The following is a 17477-nucleotide window of genomic DNA, read 5'->3' on the forward strand; positions in this document are numbered from 1 at the left end:
TGATAGGTTGCCACCTGTGCGATGAGTCTATCCGTGAAATTTCCTTGCTACGGTCAATTGTTATTGGTATAACAAAGTGGAAGCAACTGGGAATAACAGAAACCCCAGCATGAAGTGTGAGGCCATGTAAAATGACAGAACAGGGTCAGTGCATGCTGAAGTGTGCAGAAATCGATAGCTAAAGACCTCCAAGCTTCATGTGGCCTTCAGATTAGCACAAGAACAGTGCATAGAGAGCTTCATGGAATGGGTTTCCATGGCCGAGAAGCTGCATCCAAGCCTTTTATCACCAAGTGCAATGCAAAGCTTTGGATGCAGTGGTGTAAAGCACGATGCCACTGGACTGCAGAGTAGTGGAGACATGTTCTCTGGAGTGATGAATCACGTTTCTCTGTCTGGCAATCTGATGGATGTGTCTGGGTTTGGTGGCTTCAAGGAGAACGATACATGCCTGACTGCATTGTGTCAAGTGTAAAGTTTGGTGGAGGGGGGATTATGGTGTTGAGTTGTTGTTCAGGGATTGGGCTTGGCCCTTTAGTTTCAGTGAACGGAACTCTTAAGGCATCAGCATACCGAGACATTTTGGACAATTTCATGCTCCCAACTTTGTAGGAACAGTTTGGGGATGGCTCCTTCCTGTTCCAACATGACTGCGCACCAGTGCACAAAGCAAGGTCTATAAAGACATGCATGAGAGAGTTTGGGGTGGAGGAACTTGATTGGCCTGCACAGAGTCCTGACCTCAACCCGACAGAACACCTTTGGGATGAATTAGTGCGGAGACTGCGAGCCAGACCTTCTCGTCCAACATCAGTGCCTGACCTCACAAATTCACTTCTGGAAAAATGGTCCAACATTTCCATAGACACTCCTAAACCTTGTAGGCAGCCTTCCCAGAAGAGTTGAAGCTGTTATAGCTGCAATGGGTGGGCAAACTCAATATTGAACCCTACAGACTAAAACTGGGATGCCATTAAAGTTCATGTGAGTGTAAAGGCAGGCATCCCAATACTTATGGCAATATAGTGTATATTGTTCAATTTGGATGACTTATTGCTATGTCATTGCTTTGAATTTAGTTAAAGGGAATGTACAATAGTTTGTTCTCTTTCTTTCTTTCAATCGTGATCAGGTCTAAAAAATACAATTTCGTTAAAGCATATTTTTATTCTCTATTTTGTATGTTTATATAAGGATGCATATAAAGCACTTGACTTCTTTTCTCATGTTCTTATGAACTCATTCGTGAGTCAAAGTGATTGTTCCCCCTCCATGTCAGCCTTCTCAGATAATTCCTTTAAAAGGAGAGAGCCTGAGGCAAACAGCTTCTCCTGTGCTCCTTCTAAGTACATTTCTCTGTGAAACCAGTGTCATGTATGTACACTATATTTCTATAAACCCTTTCATTCCCCAAGCATTTAAAAAAAAAGCGATATCTTCATAATCCAGTCCAACCTGAGCAAAAGTGACAGTTGTGGTATTGATATGCAAATATTTGACTTTTTATCAAAAGTCAACTGGGAAGCTCTCATCTCTAAAGCCAGCCATAAACGGTTTGAATTTAATTGAAATTCTGTGAATCTACCGAAATTTTAGCTGTGCATGGCTTTGCTGACACCACCCAGCTTGACAAACGTCAAATGAAGGAGTCAATCAGGTGCAGTCATTCTGGCATTCTTCCAGTCAATGGTGGTGGCTGTCAGAATATAAAGCTGAGGAAAGTGGAAACATTGTGCTGGACCAGTAATGTAATCTTTTTGGTACTGCTATCTTAAAGTGATTGTAAAGGCTTCCTTTTTTTTTTCTTTTTCTTCTAAAGTAACAAACATGTTAAACTTGCCGCCTACTAACCTCCCCTTTTGGGGTTCCCTGCCGACACTCTAGGCTCTTTCTCTTTTGTGTGCACCACCATAGTATCGCTAGGGGGAGCATGTGCTGGCTCACTCCAGAGCTGGGCTGTGTGCATTCATAGACAAACCAAGAGCTGCTCAGGCCCCACCTCCTGCTCCCACCTCAAAGGATTTGATTGACAGCAGCAGAAGTCAATGGTTCCCGGATGGAGATAGAGCTCAGGAACAGGATGCAATGATTTGCAAATCTCATAAACTGGGGGTCAGCATCCCATAGATCGCAATCTACCAGTAGATCGCAGCCAGGTGACTGGTAGATCACAGTCTGGGCTTGCTGACCTGGCATCCCAGAGCATCAAACAGAATGAAATGCAAAAGAAGTACTTGTAAAGTTGGAGATGTAGTAGGGAGGAAGACCAAATGCCTCCTCTGTAATGCTTGCTTCTATCCCATGCAAAGTGATACCAACTGCAGAGTGGTGCCAGCAGCAGGACAGTGTGAACTAATATACTGGGCATAATAGTATAGGACTGCTTTCACACTGATGCTCTGCAGTTTACCCACACTGCTGGTGGAGTGCCATGTACCTGCAGCTTTCCTGCGGGTTTACTGTGCTTACCCATAGACGTCTGCTATACCCTGTGGGTTTGATGCACTGCAGCATATAATAAAAGTCTATGGCAAAGCACAGCTAACCCAGGAAAGTCGCGGATGGACAGCGCTGCACCCGCTGTGCAGGTACTATGAACTGCAACATATCTCTGTAAAAACAACCTCATAGGGGACTCAGAACAGCAAGGATTCATTTACATTTTCAGTTTGGGGGTTCTAAAACCCTAAAGTTAATCTGTTCCCACCTGGGCAATAGCAAAATGACAGCCGAGTGGGACACTCGGCGATCCAGGTGGGCTTCATATGATGTCTTTTTGGATCACGCCTTTGGATCGGGGCCGCGCTATGGCGAGATCTGCCACTGGCTGTGTACCTCGAACACAGCTGATGACAAATCTGTGTACCAGCCCATTGCCAAAAACAGCAGGTCACATGACAATTGTAAACAATGGATGGTTTACACACCAGTTATATGATCATGTACTGTTCATTTTCCCAAAATTTATGACAAAAAATTACACCTTCAAAAAACTTGCCATGCCTCTTACTAAATACCTTGGACTGTCTGCTTTGCAAAAAGAGGCCATCTTCCCCCAGATGACCTCTTTTTGCAAAGCAGACAGTCCAAGGTATTTAGTAAGAGGCATGGCAAGTTTTTTGCGTTATCTGCACTATCCTGACATTTTTGGACCTCAAGAAATTAGACTGGAAGTCAGTACTTCAGGATTGATCGATTTTCAGATATATCCCACAGTTTGTGAACTCTATAACTTTCCTACAGACTAAATAATAAATACTGATTTGAGTTATTTTCACCAAGAAATGTAGCAGAATACATCTTGGCCTAAATTTATGAAGAACAATTATTTATTTGCAAAATTTTACACCAGAGACTAATAAAAACGTGTTTATTTTTTCAAAATTTTCAGTCTTTTTTCATTAATTTAGCAAGCAATAAAAAACTCAGTGGGGATTTATTACCAAAAGAAAGCTTTAGCTGTGTAAACAAAATGATAAAAATTATTTTGGGTACTGCATTGCATGTCCGCGTACTTGTCATTCTAAGTGTGAGAGGGCTGAAAGCTGAAAATTGACCTGGGCAGTAAGAGGGTAAAAGTGCCCCGTGCTGAAGTGGTTAAGACCTGTATTTACCAACCCTTCCCCAACCACACCCCCTTTAGCTGCAGTGGCCAGGGGTGTACACACATTGTAGCTGCCGCAGGAGTTATACACCCTGTCATGATTGGTGGGTGTAGCACCTGCCAAGCATGACCCATTCAGGTGAATGAGGCCACTCTGCAAGTGCCCTGCAACCTTGTGCACTAAAGCAAACAAGGGGTTAAAGCAGGCAGCATTGTGTTGCTTTCTCATCACCTGCTTTAACCACTTGGACCCCAGCAGAAGCATGCAGTTGCAGGGCTCTTGCAGAGTGGACCCATTTACTTGAATGGTTTGCAATTAGGAGGCAGTAGCACCCACCAAAAGCAACAGGGGATTTAATCCCTGCTGCAGCATGTGTACAGCTTTGGATGCTGCCTCAGCAACTAAAGGGGGTAGGGAATGAGGGAGGTAAAACCGTGACTTAACTTCAGGGTTTTAACCCCACCCCCCTTCCTCCCAACTTTACATGTGAACAAGCCGAAAGGGTGCTGCTGCCAAATGCAATTAAGGGCTCAAGTGATTGTGACACAATAGTGCAGCAATTAGAGGTGTATATCAGGTGTGAAGAGGCGATACTGTGCCTGATGATCTTTGATTTCTCCCATGTGGTTCAGATAGATCTCCACCTCTTAGGGATCTCCAATCTATAATGTTGCCTTACTCTGTCATGAACCAATATTTTATTTACAATAGATGTTTGGTTCCAACAGGATCACTTTAGGTCCTCTGTGGAATTTCCTTAATACTTACAATTTCGTTGGTGGATTTTTCAATGGAGCACCCCTTTCCTTTTCCGTTTCTTTCCTTTACTTTCACACTGGGGCTTTTGTAAACTCTTTTCTCCTAGCAGAAAAGCAGCTTCAAAAACTTGCCTAAGCTGTATTTTTTCAAAATGTGTTTGAGTGTTTGTTTATTTAATTGGCCAGTATATTAATTTATTCTGGCCATTGAAATGAAAAAACACTCAAGTGCTTAGATGCGTTTAGACATGTGGGGCTTTTTTCTGTCCAAAAGCTCTCCTCCTGAATGTGATTATGGTGCGTTTGGATATCTGCCCATAAAAGGTTTTGCCTCTAAACTCCTCTAAAAGCCTATGTGTGTATGGACACATGGCAAAAATAGAGGGGTATTTAGGAGCAGAAAAAATGTCAAATGCCTGTAAAACATGCTTTTGACAGCTGCAGGGTGCATGAGACCTTAGAGTTAACTTTGAAAAAGTCATCTGAAATGTACAGTGGTGAAAATAAATATTTGATCCTCTGCAGATTTTGCATGTTTGCCCACTTAAAAGAAATGAAGGGTCTATAATTTTTATCATAGGTGTATTTTAAATGATAGAGAATATCAACCAAAAATCCAGAAAACACACATTATGCAAATGTTATATATTGAGTTGCAGTTCAGTGAGTAAAAAAAGTATTTGATCCCCCTACCAACCAATAATAATTCTGGATCCCACAGACTGGCTATGTGGTACACAGATTAGTCCTGTTAATTTAAGAAGGTGCTCCTAATGACAACTTATTAGGTGTATAAAAGACACCTGTCCACAGAATCTTTCTTCCATTCAAACCTCACCATCAGGAACAAGACCAAAGAGCTGTCAAAGGACATCAGGGACTAGATTGTAGACCTGCACAAGGCTGGAATGGGCTACCATTAGCAAGCAGCTTAGTGAAAAGGAGACAACTATTGGAACGATTATTCACATATAGAAGAAATATAAAATAACCATAATTCGCCCTCAGTCTGGAGCTCCATGCAGGATTTCGCTTCATGGGGTAAGAATGATCATGAGAAAAGTGAGGGATCAGCCCAGAACTACATGGAAGGAGCTTGAGAATGATCTCAAGGCAGTCGGGACCACAGTTACCAGACAAACCACTGATAACACAATACATCACCATGGATTGAATTCCTGCAGCACCAGCAAGGTCCCCCTCCTCAAGAAGGCACATGTACAGGCCCGCCTGAAGTTTTCCAATGAGCATCTAAATGATTCAGAGGATTAGGAGAAAGTGCTGTGGTCAGAAGAGAACAAAATTGAGCTCTTCGGCATTAACTCGACTATGACAATAAGAACACCATCCCTACAGTCAAGCATGGAGGTGGAAGCATTATGCCTTGGGACTGTTGCTCTGCTAAAGGTACAGACTGACTTTACTGCATTGAGGGGCCAATGGACAGGACCATGTACTGTAAAATCTTGGATGAGAACCTTCCATGACTCGCCTAAAGATGAGTCGTGGATGGATCTTCCAGCATGATAATGACCCAAAACATACCACCAAGGCAACAAAGGAGTGGCTCAAGAAGAAGTACATTAAGGTCATGAAGTGGCCAAGCCAGTCTCCAGACTTTAATGCTATAGAAAATTTATAGAAGGAGCTGAAACTTCAAGTTGCCAAGCGACAGCCAAGAAAAGAGGTCTGTAAAGAACCAAAATCCCTCCTGAGATGTGTGCAAACCTGGTAACCTTTTAGGAGGGACGGGCTCTTCTAGGCACACCTGCCCTTAACCTATGCATTGATATATGTGCTCCTACTATGGAGGATCTGGAAATTTTAGAGTTAGGTCCACAGTATACAGTGGACCCTTGCCGAGGGACTGTGGCTTATGCATGTATTTGCAAATGTGTGGAAAGAAAACACTCTGCTGTTAACGCAAACTGTTAGACAGGGCCAAATTGGTTGTTTTGCAGGCTGGCTGGTAAGTGTTACTTGGAAATCTTTTGTTTGTTCGCGATGTGCATTGCCCTTCCATGTGCACCTTATTGCTAAGGATGGCTATAGAATGGGACGGTTGCCTCTTTTTTTGTTGTGTAGTTGCCTAATTTGGATTCGGGGATGCACTGGATGCCTTTGCTATCATTTTGGTATAGCTGAGCATCATGTGCATCCCCATACCTTTAAGGAGGGATGGGCTCCTCCAAGCACACAAACTCTTACCCTATCCATTGATATATGTGCTCCTACTATGGAGGATCTGGAAATTTTAGAGTTAGGTCCACAGTATACAGAGGACCCTTGACGCGGGATTGTGGCTTACGCATGTATTTGCAAATGTGTGCAAACAAAACCCTCTCGCTAACGCAAACTGTTAGACAGGGCCAAATTGGTTGTTTTGCAGGCTGGCTGGTAAGTGTTGCTAGGAAATCCTATGTTTGTTTGCAAACCTGGTAACCAACTACAAGAAACTTGTTACCTCTGTGCTTGCCAATAAGGGTTTCTCCACCAAGTACTAAGTCATGTTTTCCTTGGGGATCAAATACTTATTTTACTCACTTAAGTGCAACGCAATTTATAACATTTGTATTATGTGTTTTTTATGGATTTTTGGTTGATATTCTGCCTCTATCATTTAAAATACACCTATGATAAAAATTGTAGACCCTTCATTTCTTTGTAAATGGGCAAACTTACAAAATCTGCAGGGGATCAAACAACTATTTTCCCACAGAAATATTCTTGAGATGTAATGCTATACTTAAGAAGTGGATGGTTATGTGGCATCTGGATTATCGGAAATATTATTATATGGGTCATTTCTATATTATATCTACCTGTATTCTTATTGTGTAATGACATTTATGTTCATGTACTGTAAGACTGTTTTCCTTTTCCACTGCAAAAAGTTTTAAAAATGGTTTATACATAGAATATTTTTATAAAATATGACATCGGTATACATTAAATGATATCTAAAGTCTCACAGGATACATTTAGTGCTCTTAAAATACGAAAACGTTACATACAACAAATGTTCAGTTATGTTGAAACTGCTGTGTAATAGGTTGGCATTTTAAAAATATGGAAAAGAAATACTATAAAGAATTATTATAAGGGATGCTAAACAGGAAATTGAAGGGTTACTTGACAAGTCATGTCTTACTTTTTATAAGATGCCACTGCCATCTAGTGGCAAAATATGTGCAATGTGTTATGACTACATAGGCCTTTCTAGAGACCGACATGTAAAGGGATTTATCCCATTGCCACTGATTAGATATCATCACTGAGAAAGCACAACTCAGATCAGCTAGTCACTGTGGAAGCAGAGCCAGAGAATAGAGAAATAGCCCCAGTACATACAAATGGTGTGATGCCTTACTTGTGAAAAGCACTGGAGTTGCTAGATCCCACAACAGCAATACATGGTTGGATGGTTGGTATTAGAGATGAGCGAATCGAAGTATCCGAAGTGGAATTCGAGTCGAATTTCGGAAAAATTTCGATTCGTGCCGAATCCGAAAAACAGCCTAATTCGGACGCGCGAATCGAAATTTTTCCGAAAATGGCGGCTGACATGTGCGGCGACGGAGCGGGGATGTCGGGGAAGGCGCGCAGACAAGGCGCGCTGCCCCATAATGCATTCCTCAACGACATGTGATCGCATCAGCCAATCAGCAGCCAGCCAGCCAGCACTGTGTAATGGTCGAGGTATATATAGCGGCCATTTTGGAAATCTTCATTTGCCTGCAGTCATTGAACAGAGGCAGACCGCTCTGTACTAGGGACAGGGACAGAGTTAGGGCCACAGAAACAATACTTGGGGACAGAGAGAAGTTACTTAGGGACAGAGAACCATTACTCAGGGACACAGACTTGTTAATGAGGGCCACAGAATCGTTCTTTAGGGACAAAGAAACGCTAGTTAGGGCCACAGAATTCATACTCAGGGACAGACAGAATTGTTACTCAGTGCCAGAGAATTGTTACTTAGGGCCACAGAAACGTTATTAGGGCCACAGAATTTTTACTCAGGGACAGACAGAATTGTTACTGAGTGCCAGAGAATTGTTACTCAGGGACAGACAGAATTGTTACTGAGTGCCAGAGAATTCTTACTCAGGGCCACAGAATTCATTCTCAGGGACAGACAGAATTGTTACTCAGGGACAGACAGAATTGTTACTGAGTGCCAGAGAATTGTTACTCAGGGACAGACAGAATTGTTACTGAGTGCCAGAGAATTGTTACTCAGGGACAGACAGAATTGTTACTGAGTGCCAGAGAATTGTTACTCTCACAGACACAAAATTGTTACTTGCACAGACACAGAATTGTTACTTGCACAGACACACAATTGTTACTCAGGGCCACAGAATTCATACTCAGGGACAGACAGAATTGTTACTGAGTGCCAGAGAATTCTTACTCAGGTCCACAGAATTCATACTCAGGGACAGACAGAATTGTTACTCAGGGACAGACAGAATTGTTACTGAGTGCCAGAGAATTGTTACTCAGGGACAGACAGAATTGTTACTGAGTGCCAGAGAATTGTTACTCTCACAGACACAAAATTGTTACTTGCACAGACACAGAATTGTTACTTGCACAGACACACAATTGTTACTCAGGGCCACAGAATTCATACTCAGGGACAGACAGAATTGTTACTGAGTGCCAGAGAATTGTTACTCAGGGACAGACAGAATTGTTACTGAGTGCCAGAGAATTGTTACTCTCACAGACACAAAATTGTTACTTGCACAGACACAGAATTGTTACTTGCACAGACACACAATTGTTACTGAGTGCCAGAGAATTGTTACTCAGGGACAGACAGAATTGTTACTGAGTGCCAGAGAATTGTTACTCAGGGACAGACAGAATTGTTACTGAGTGCCAGAGAATTGTTACTCAGGGACAGACAGAATTGTTACTGAGTGCCAGAGAATTGTTACTCTCACAGACACAAAATTGTTACTTGCACAGACACAGAATTGTTACTCGCACAGAGACAGAATTGTTACTCAGGGCCACAGAATTCATACTCAGGGACAGACAGAATTGTTACTGAGTGCCAGAGAATTGTTACTCAGGGACAGACAGAATTGTTACTGAGTGCCAGAGAATTGTTACTCTCACAGACACAAAATTGTTACTTGCACAGACACAGAATTGTTACTTGCACAGACACACAATTGTTACTGAGTGCCAGAGAATTGTTACTCAGGGACAGACAGAATTGTTACTGAGTGCCAGAGAATTGTTACTCAGGGACAGACAGAATTGTTACTGAGTGCCAGAGAATTGTTACTCTCACAGACACAAAATTGTTACTTGCACAGACACAGAATTGTTACTCGCACAGAGACAGAATTGTTACTCAGGGCCACAGAATTCATACTCAGGGACAGACAGAATTGTTACTGAGTGCCAGAGAATTGTTACTCAGGGAAGACAGAATTGTTACTGAGTGCCATAGAATTGTTACTCAGGGACAGACAGAATTGTTACTGAGTGCCAGAGAATTGTTACTCTCACAGACACAAAATTGTTACTTGCACAGACACAGAATTGTTACTCGCACAGAGACAGAATTGTTACTCAGGGCCACAGAATTCATACTCAGGGACAGACAGAATTGTTACTGAGTGCCAGAGAATTGTTACTCAGGGACAGACAGAATTGTTACTGAGTGCCAGAGAATTGTTACTCTCACAGACACAAAATTGTTACTTGCACAGACACAGAATTGTTACTTGCACAGACACACAATTGTTACTGAGTGCCAGAGAATTGTTACTCAGGGACAGACAGAATTGTTACTGAGTGCCAGAGAATTGTTACTCAGGGACAGACAGAATTGTTACTGAGTGCCAGAGAATTGTTACTCAGGGACAGACAGAATTGTTACTGAGTGCCAGAGAATTGTTACTCTCACAGACACAAAATTGTTACTTGCACAGACACAGAATTGTTACTCGCACAGAGACAGAATTGTTACTCAGGGCCACAGAATTCATACTCAGGGACAGACAGAATTGTTACTGAGTGCCAGAGAATTGTTACTCAGGGACAGACAGAATTGTTACTGAGTGCCAGAGAATTGTTACTCTCACAGACACAAAATTGTTACTTGCACAGACACAGAATTGTTACTTGCACAGACACACAATTGTTACTGAGTGCCAGAGAATTGTTACTCAGGGACAGACAGAATTGTTACTGAGTGCCAGAGAATTGTTACTCAGGGACAGACAGAATTGTTACTGAGTGCCAGAGAATTGTTACTCAGGGACAGACAGAATTGTTACTGAGTGCCAGAGAATTGTTACTCTCACAGACACAAAATTGTTACTTGCACAGACACAGAATTGTTACTCGCACAGAGACAGAATTGTTACTCAGGGCCACAGAATTCATACTCAGGGACAGACAGAATTGTTACTGAGTGCCAGAGAATTGTTACTCAGGGACAGACAGAATTGTTACTGAGTGCCAGAGAATTGTTACTCTCACAGACACAAAATTGTTACTTGCACAGACACAGAATTGTTACTTGCACAGACACACAATTGTTACTGAGTGCCAGAGAATTGTTACTCAGGGACAGACAGAATTGTTACTGAGTGCCAGAGAATTGTTACTCAGGGACAGACAGAATTGTTACTGAGTGCCAGAGAATTGTTACTCAGGGACAGACAGAATTGTTACTGAGTGCCAGAGAATTGTTACTCTCACAGACACAAAATTGTTACTTGCACAGACACAGAATTGTTACTCGCACAGAGACAGAATTGTTACTCAGGGCCACAGAATTCATACTCAGGGACAGACAGAATTGTTACTGAGTGCCAGAGAATTGTTACTCAGGGACAGACAGAATTGTTACTGAGTGCCAGAGAATTGTTACTCTCACAGACACAAAATTGTTACTTGCACAGACACAGAATTGTTACTTGCACAGACACACAATTGTTACTCAGGGCCACAGAATTCATACTCAGGGACAGACAGAATTGTTACTGAGTGCCAGAGAATTCTTACTCAGGGCCACAGAATTCATACTCAGGGACAGACAGAATTGTTACTCAGGGACAGACAGAATTGTTACTGAGTGCCAGAGAATTGTTACTCAGGGACAGACAGAATTGTTACTGAGTGCCAGAGAATTGTTACTCTCACAGACACAAAATTGTTACTTGCACAGACACAGAATTGTTACTTGCACAGACACACAATTGTTACTCAGGGCCACAGAATTCATACTCAGGGACAGACAGAATTGTTACTGAGTGCCAGAGAATTGTTACTCAGGGACACCTAATCGTTGAATTAAATAGTATGTCAGACAACATGCAGAGGAGTGGCAGAGGAGGCAATGTTTTAGGAGCGAGCAGACGTGGCAGCAGAGGAAGGGGTCGAGGCAGCAGTATTCGCAGCCAGAGGCCAGTGCTCCCGGTGTCATCCAGCGGTCGTGTCTCCACCGACAACCCTGCCGTCATTGATTGGTTGGCTCGGTCGTCTTCCTCTTCCCAGGTCACCTCTGACACCTACAGCCAACGGTCGGTGGGTACGTCAGACACAACCGTTAGTTGGCATGGCCCGGGACCAAGCCCACTGAAATCACGTGTCCTCTACCTGCCCCTGTCCTTTGCTGTTCCCTCACCAAGCGAAGTATCGCATGCTGTGGGCTCAGCCCCACTGTACAGTGAGGAAGAGCTAACAGAGGGCGGTCAGGAACGGGGGGAGACATCGGCCTTTTCAGCAGCCAAGCGAACAAGTACTGGCGAGGAGAGTGGCTCGGTAGCCGGTCTAGAGACAGGTCTGTCTCCTGACCCAGACGCAGCCGAGGGGGCTAGTAGTGAGGCGGAGACCCTACTTGATGATGAGGAGGTTGATCGCACTTGGCAGCCTCGTCGTCATCAGGCAATTTCTTCCGCATCATCAGGAGAAGAGGGTGGCAGCTTGGCAGCGAGCAAAACAGTCGGTGGGTTGCCCAGGAGACAGCAGCAGGGTCGCATCAGTGTCAGTGGAGCCAAACGTCCACGGAGTAGAGCACCAGCTCCACTGCAGCCTACCACCACGGCCAGTAGTGGTGCCGGTGCGCACGGAGGAAGTAGCAGTCAGCCAGTGAAGAGTAGCGGGGGCAAAGTTTCCTACTCGGTGGTGTGGCAATTTTTCCTCAAGCCGCCCGAGGAAGTAAACGTAGCCGTATGTCGACTATGTGGCCAGAAATGCAAGCGTGGCCAGGGGGCCCATGTTGGGACTACAGCGTTGCGTCAGCATATGCAGCGTCACCATTCGGTGGCCTGGGAAAACCGTGATAAACATACGGCGGTTCTGCCTGCCCCAGCCCCCGCTCCATCACCCGCTCCGTTACTTGCTCCGTCACCCGACGTCGTCAATCGCCCTCTATCAGCCAGTCAAGGCTCCAACACCTCTGCTGAGGGGAGTTGTCGCTCATTGGCATCTTCCGCTCGTTCAGATGCTCCTTCTCCTGCTACTCCTCTTCTCGGATTCCGTCAACAGTCTTTCTTGGAATCCGTATCCAAGAGACAACAGTTTGCGAGCACGCACCCGACGGTGCAAAAGCTGAACGTCCTCCTGTCCAAGTTGCTGGTGCTGCAGTCCCTCCCTTTCCAACTGGTGGACTCAGCACCTTTCCGAGAAATGATGGCTTGTGCCGCGCCGCGGTGGAGAGTGCCAAGCCGTCATTTCTTTGCCCAAAAGGCAGTGCCAGCCCTGCATTCACATGTAGAAGAGATGGTGGGCCAGTCTTTGAGCATGTCGGTCTCTGCCAAAGTGCACGGCAGCGCCGACGTGTGGAGCTGTAACTACGGTCAGGGACAGTACATGTCATTTACGGCCCACTGGGTGAACGTGGTGCCGGCACAGCCGCACCAGCAACTTGGACAGGTCACGACGCTTTTGCCTCCACGTTTGCACGTCCTTGGTCCAGCAAGCATGTCCGCCTCTACCACCTCTTTTTCCGCCGTGTCCTCAGCCGCCACCCCCGTGCCAAGTCCCATTACCCGACCGGCATATCACATGTGCAGGGCGCAACGGTGTCACGCTGTGCTGCACCTGGTATGCCTTGGCGAACGTAGTCACACAGGGGAGGAACTGCTGAGTGTAATGAACAGAGAAATCGACAGATGGCTGTCTCCGCGCAAACTAAAAATCGGAACCATGTTGACTGACAACGGAAAGAACATGGTGTCTGCTCTGCGTCAAGGAAGGTTGTGCCATGCGCCATGCATGGCTCACGTGTTCAATCTGGTTGTCAAGCGGTTCCTAAAATCCACCATCCCACTGCAAGACATCCTTAAAATGTCACGTAAACTGTGCATGCATTTCAGCCATTCCTACACCGCAAAGAACACCCTCATTGAGCTGCAGCGGCAGAACGGAATTCCACAGCATCGCCTGATCTGCGACGTTGCAACAAGGTGGAATTCAACCCTACACATGTTAGACCGCCTTTACGAGCAGCGAAAGGCCATCACCGATTTCCTGATGTTACAAGCGGATAAAGGTACTCCCCTGTGTAACTTAGATGTCAGCCATTGGCAGCTCATGCGTGACACCTGCCGCTTGCTCAGGCCCTTTGAGGAGGCCACGCTATTCGTGAGTCGGCAGGACTATGGGATGAACGACGTCATTCCTCTGTTGCACGTCCTGGAACAAATGCTGTTAACAATGGCTGGTCAGGGTGCGGTAGACGTGGCGCACAGATCTCAACGCCACATGACCCCTGTGGGGGCAGGACAGGAAGAAGAGGAGGAGGTAGAGGAGGACATTTGTGCTCAGGAATTATTGAGTGAAATGGGTGGTTTTTCCACTCAGCGGACAGGAGTGGAGGAGCAGGAGCATCTGGTAGAGGAGGAGGAGGAGGAGACAGAGGACCCAGACGCACCGTGGCAGTATGCTGTGGAGATGGAGGCAGGGAGTCCCTCGCATTCCTTGGCACAAATGGCCCATAGCATGCTCGGTTGCTTGCGTAGCGACAGCCGAATAATAACCATCAGACAGAGGGATGACTTTTGGCTGTCCACCTTGTTGGACCCTCGCTACCGGTCCAAAATGGTGGCCTTTTTCACACCTGCTGAGAGGGAGGCCAAAATTACGTACTATAAAAACCACCTATGTAGTCAGTTGGTCTCTGCCTTTGTGCGCCAACGTCCATCCTCAGACACTGTGGGCCCTGTGCGCTCGCGTTCCGCTGGCATGGCAGCAGGGGAGGGGTGGGGTGGTAGGAGCAGTGGCAGCTCCACCAGCAGCGGCTGCCTCAGTCTGCAGTCGATGATGAGTAGCTTTCTTCACCAGCGCAGTGAGGAAACTACTAACCAGCCGCAGCAGCAGCAGCAGCATCAGGTGGACCTGGAGCAGGAGCTCAAACAACAGGCTTGGGCCTACTTGGACAGCACCCTGCCAACCGAGGTAGACAATCCCCTTGACTACTGGGCAACGAAACTTGACCTTTGGCCCCAACTAGCTGAATTTGCCCTTGAAAGGCTGTCATGCCCGGCCAGTAGCGTGGCATCGGAGCGCGTGTTTAGTGCGGCAGGAGGTATTGTAACTCCGCGGAGGACACGACTGTCCACCCAAAGTGTGGAGAGACTCACGTTTGTGAAAATGAATCAGGCGTGGATTAGTCTGGATTTCAAACCACCAGTTCCTGACACAACTGACTAAATCCGCCATGAATCATGCCTCAAACATGTGCCACTTTCAGGTCTCCTCACACTGCTGGTGTGTTGAATTTTTTGACATAGGGTGCTGGCAGATTACGGGCCTCCTATAGCTGCTGCCAGGCCCCTAATCTGCCATAGGCCCCTATATACCGCCTCCTCCTGCTGCTGCCAGGTCCAGAGTCTCTCATGGGTCCCTGTACGGCCTCCCATTGCTGCTGTCTCCATCGCCACACTCTGCTGCCATGTGCCACTTTCAGGTCTCTTCACACTGCTGGTGTGTTAAATTTTTTGACATAGGGTGCAGGCAGATTACGGGCCTCACATAGCTGCTGCCAGGCCCCTAATCTGCCATGGGCCCCTATATACCACCTCCTCCTGCTGCTGCCAGGTCCAGAGTCTCTCATGGGTCCCTGTACGGCCTCCCATTGCTGCTGTCTCCATCGCCACACTCTGCTGCCATGTGCCACTTTCAGGTCTCTTCACACTGCTGGTGTGTAAAATTTTTTGACATAGGGTGCTGCAAGATAACGGGCCTCACATAGCTGCTGCCAGGCCCCTAATCTGCCATGGGCCCCAATATACCGCCTCCTCATGCTGCTGCCAGGTCCAGAGTCTCTCATGGGTCCCTGTACGGCCTCCCATTGCTGCTGTCTCCATCGCCACACTCTGCTGCCATGTGCCACTTTCAGGTCTCTTCACACTGCTGGTGTGTTAAATTTTTTGACATAGGGTGCTGCAAGATAACGGGCCTCACATAGCTGCTGCCAGGCCCCTAATCTGCCATGGGCCCCTATATACCACCTCCTCCTGCTGCTGCCAGGTCCAGAGTCTCTCATGGGTCCCTGTACGGCCTCCCATTGCTGCTGTCTCCATCGCCACACTCTGCTGCCATGTGCCACTTTCAGGTCTCTTCACACTGCTGGTGTGTAAAATTTTTTGACATAGGGTGCTGCAAGATAACGGGCCTCACATAGCTGCTGCCAGGCCCCTAATCTGCCATGGGCCCCTATATACCGCCTCCTCATGCTGCTGCCAAGTCCAGAGTCTGTCATGGTCCCTGTACGGCCTCCCATTGCTGCTGTCTCCATCGCCACACTCTGCTGCCATGTGCCACTTTCAGGTCTCTTCACACTGCTGGTGTGTTAAATTTTTTGACATAGGGTGCTGGCAGATTACGGGCCTCCTATAGCTGCTGCCAGGCCCCTAATCTGCCATGGGCCCCTATATACCGCCTCCTCATGCTGCTGCCAAGTTCAGAGTCTGTCATGGGTCCCTGTACGGCCTCCCATTGCTGCTGTCTCCATCGCCACACTCTGCTGCCATGTGCCACTTTCAGGTCTCTTCACACTGCTGGTGTGTTAAATTTTTTGACATAGGGTGCAGGCAGATTACGGGCCTCACATAGCTGCTGCCAGGCCCCTAATCTGCCATGGGCCCCTATATACCGCCTCCTCCTGCTGCTGCCAGGTCCAGAGTCTCTCATGGGTCCCTGTACGGCCTCCCATTGCTGCTGTCTCCATCGCCACACTCTGCTGCCATGTGCCACTTTCAGGTCTCTTCACACTGCTGGTGTGTTAAATTTTTTGACATAGGGTGCTGCAAGATAACGGGCCTCACATAGCTGCTGCCAGGCCCCTAATCTGCCATGGGCCCCTATATACCGCCTCCTCATGCTGCTGCCAAGTCCAGAGTCTGTCATGGTCCCTGTACGGCCTCCCATTGCTGCTGTCTCCATCGCCACACTCTGCTGCCATGTGCCACTTTCAGGTCTCTTCACACTGCTGGTGTGTTAAATTTTTTGACATAGGGTGCAGGCAGATTACGGGCCTCACATAGCTGCTGCCAGGCCCCTAATCTGCCATGGGCCCCTATATACCGCCTCCTCCTGCTGCTGCCAGGTCCAGAGTCTCTCATGGGTCCCTGTACGGCCTCCCATTGCTGCTGTCTCCATCGCCACACTCTGCTGCCATGTGCCACTTTCAGGTCTCTTCACACTGCTGGTGTGTTAAATTTTTTGACATAGGGTGCAGGCAGATTACGGGCCTCACATAGCTGCTGCCAGGCCCCTAATCTGCCATGGGCCCCTATATACCGCCTCCTCCTGCTGCTGCCAGGTCCAGAGTCTCTCATGGGTCCCTGTACGGCCTCCCATTGCTGCTGTCTCCATCGCCACACTCTGCTGCCATGTGCCACTTTCAGGTCTCTTCACACTGCTGGTGTGTTAAATTTTTTGACATAGGGTGCTGGCAGATTACGGGCCTCACATAGCTGCTGCCAGGCCCCTAATCTGCCATGGGCCCCTATATACCGCCTCCTCATGCTGCTGCCAAGTCCAGAGTCTGTCATGGTCCCTGTACGGCCTCCCATTGCTGCTGTCTCCATCGCCACACTCTGCTGCCATGTGCCACTTTCAGGTCTCTTCACAC

General features: G+C 46.8%; 1 protein-coding gene across 2 annotated transcripts in view; it reads right to left on the minus strand.

Moving 5' to 3' along the window:
- PRKG1 (protein kinase cGMP-dependent 1) overlaps positions 1-17477 on the minus strand; it is a 1352400-nt gene that overhangs the window by 1198401 nt on the left and 136522 nt on the right. The gene's annotated exons all lie outside the window — the stretch shown is intronic.

The sequence above is a fragment of the Staurois parvus genome, unplaced genomic scaffold, assembly GCF_062004578.1.
Source record: "Staurois parvus isolate SC_StPar_1 unplaced genomic scaffold, SC_StPar_1.0 ptg000303l, whole genome shotgun sequence".
In the NCBI taxonomy this organism is placed as follows: domain Eukaryota; kingdom Metazoa; phylum Chordata; class Amphibia; order Anura; family Ranidae; genus Staurois; species Staurois parvus.